General features: G+C 40.8%; 2 long non-coding RNA genes across 2 annotated transcripts; both read right to left on the bottom strand.

The window, feature by feature from the left end:
* Positions 1–1,379: 1,379 nt before the first annotated feature.
* LOC114444026 (uncharacterized) lies at positions 1,380–1,978 on the bottom strand. The gene is made up of 3 exons (XR_003671497.1): positions 1,903–1,978; positions 1,763–1,822; positions 1,380–1,673 (listed from the first exon to the last, which is right to left on the bottom strand). It is a non-coding gene; the product is annotated as an uncharacterized LOC114444026 (long non-coding RNA).
* On the bottom strand, positions 1,976–2,519 carry LOC114444027 (uncharacterized). The gene is made up of 3 exons (XR_003671499.1): positions 2,397–2,519; positions 2,095–2,290; positions 1,976–2,001 (listed from the first exon to the last, which is right to left on the bottom strand). It is a non-coding gene; the product is annotated as an uncharacterized LOC114444027 (long non-coding RNA).
* Positions 2,520–2,860: the final 341 nt, after the last annotated feature.

Here is a 2,860-nt window from a genome sequence, read left to right as displayed (position 1 = left end):
ATTCCAGAAGTAACCGTTCAAGTAACCGTGCATGAGAGAATTTCTCAGTCTGTCCAGACATTACCATGTCAGGGGAACCATGAGAGACCACTGCAGCCTGCCACCACACAATTAGCCACTGCTACAGGTGATGATAATCTAGAGGGACTGTGGGACCATTCTGCACATCTGCCAAGCAAGAATCTGAAGTTGAATCTGAATTACCTGAATATCATTCACCTGACAGTGTGATGCCCTAAGCTTTATTAGTCCCAGTCAAGCACCTCAGACCTATGCTCCCTCAAGTTCTCATGTGCCATATTATGCTACCCAAGTGTCTGTGGCTTAACAGCAACAAGTGCCACCATCCCATGTATACTCAAGCACGCTGCCTCCAATCTGTACACTCCAAAGCCAACTATTTAAGACTTTCTACATTTTTTTTCACTGAACATTATGTTGCATAAACAATAAACAATCAACATTATGACTGTATCTTTATTTACAACTTCTTTTCTATATTTACGGCATACACAGGTTAAAGAATGTCATTAGAAGGGTAACCAGACCTCGATGTATATAAGTAATGCTGGGGTTGCAGCTTGAGGAGGCTTAGTAATATAGATTTGTAGAATGTATGGAATGGAAGTTAAGCATCATCATTTTAAGCCTGCTGGATCAGCGATCCCCTTAATCTGTTGTGGTGAAGTCACAGTTATTGCATGAGATGAGTAAAGGAGAGCTGACACTGAGAGATGCAAAAACATGCTCAACATAAACAGCACTAGTCCCTGTTACATTCCAGTAAACCAACACGAGTATCAACTCACAGGGTTGTAGAAAAACTCTTTGATTATGAACAGTGCTAAGCCAGGCTCATGCTAACAACTGTCTGGATACATGCAGTTTATAACCTGCCGCAAATTGTTGCACAATTACGGGCTAAGCGGAGTTTAAACGACTACACCTATTCCTTGCTGAAGGAGTTAATGTATTCTTTGTTTATTTAATAGCTGGTTTAAGTGATTCCAGTCTTTTTATGTGTAAAAAACAAATAATTAATAGCAGAGAAGCATCTAGTCTGGGAGGAAAGTGATAGGCAGTTAAGATTTATTCATTTGTTTAGTGTTCTGTAATCTTGACAATGTATAGTAATGTGAATACAAAAAAATCATTCCACCGGATTCCATTCACAGGATGGTGATTTGCAGGATCACAATAAATGTATTTGTATTTAAAGGTTTAAATGTTCTAAAATGTTTTGTACAGTTTTAAAGTCCAGCCCCTGAACTCTCCTCTGCTGCTCATTTTTGTTTTAATTACTATCAAATTACTATTACTAATAATGGACTGACGATATATATAGTTATCCATTATAATATAATCACTGTTTCATCTTGCTTGTCATGTTTGCTCTCTGTAATGTATCATGTTTACTGCATGTTATATGTTATATATAAATATGACAAATCATGACATCAATTAGCAAGAGGTCATTTCACAGAACAGATTCAGTCATTTGTGACTTTTCATGGCCTCCATTACAACTGTGGTGCTGCTGAACCTGTCACTGCACTGTCCGTTTGAAGCGGTCTCTCTGCACAGCACGGATCCTCCTCTGTCTATCTGCAATGGTGGAGCTGAGGTTTTGCTTCAGGGTTGGGAGGACCACTGCAGCCTGAGGGGGTCCAGACCTGGGAAAGGATATGTGGATTGAACTTATTTTTGGTGACTACCTAATGCTACAGGAAACAGAACCGAAGTAAGTTTGAAACAGACTTACAGTTTTTCTGGAAATGACTGAAGACCAAGTTTTGGAAGTTTCTTCTCATCTGAGGAGTTGCTGAAAAGACATTTTTTTATTACATATGAGCTAGTTTTTTTTAAAGCATAAATATATGAGATTGATGAAAAAAAGTTTACTGTGAGCCATCAACAAGGTAGGCTTTGGTCAGAATGTAGTTTTCTGGGGTGATTTTCTTGCTAAAAACAATATCTCAGCAGTGACTTCACACGTATGATCTACATGACAAACAAAATCCACAGTATTAGCAGCTTCTATTGATTAAACTGTGACTGTGATTTTAAACATGCATATTATTGACTAATACTTACTTCCTGAGACTGCAAACTGTTTGCGTTGTAAAGCTGACGGATGATCACCTCACACTCCTGCAGCGTGGGAGCGCGAGGTGGATGGGAGGGACCGCTGTGAATACGCAGAGGGTGTAACGAAGTGATGAGGCGCCCCTTCATCTCGACGCCATTGTCGTGCCTGGCCGAGCATGGAATTTCGCTGTCTTTGTCAACGCTTTGCCGTCAATGAGATGATTAGAAGGTACACAAATGAAGAAGAAATGTCATGAAGCCAGTCGGTAGTGAAGTATTGTACAATGACCAGATGTATCTGGACTCACTTCATTGGCTGCTGGTCCTGTAAGGGTCGTGTATCCTGCAGTTGCTCCTCCAGGTAGAGTCCTCTATGAGCTTCGCTGCTGTGAGTCAGAGGTCTGATGTCTCGTCGGCTGTGTGTCAACACTATATGAAAGAGGACAAAATGACAAAGATAGCATCAGTCAACCACACCAACCAACTGTCTATAATCGATGCAGAGCCGCATCGAAGAATCCTTTTTTCTCACAATCACTATTGGTGATGAGTAGGAAGAAGTTGACTTCTGTATGCATCCCCTAAGTCCTGAATATGTTTTTTTACCTCCTGGTATAAGTGACGTGGAATGCGTTGTATGTTTTTGTGACTGGGGTGTCATCTTTCAGGCGTATTGTCATCTGCAGGTCAGGAATACATCCAGTGTCCCAGTCATCTTTAGCGAAGACCTCACTCTCCTCTCTCAGCATCTGTCGCACCTTTTGCTGTTGCT

This window comes from Parambassis ranga, chromosome 12, assembly GCF_900634625.1.
Source record: "Parambassis ranga chromosome 12, fParRan2.1, whole genome shotgun sequence".
NCBI lineage: Eukaryota > Metazoa > Chordata > Actinopteri > Ambassidae > Parambassis > Parambassis ranga.
Note: the sequence above shows the minus strand (reverse complement) of the source record. Positions and strands in the feature narration are given on the sequence as shown.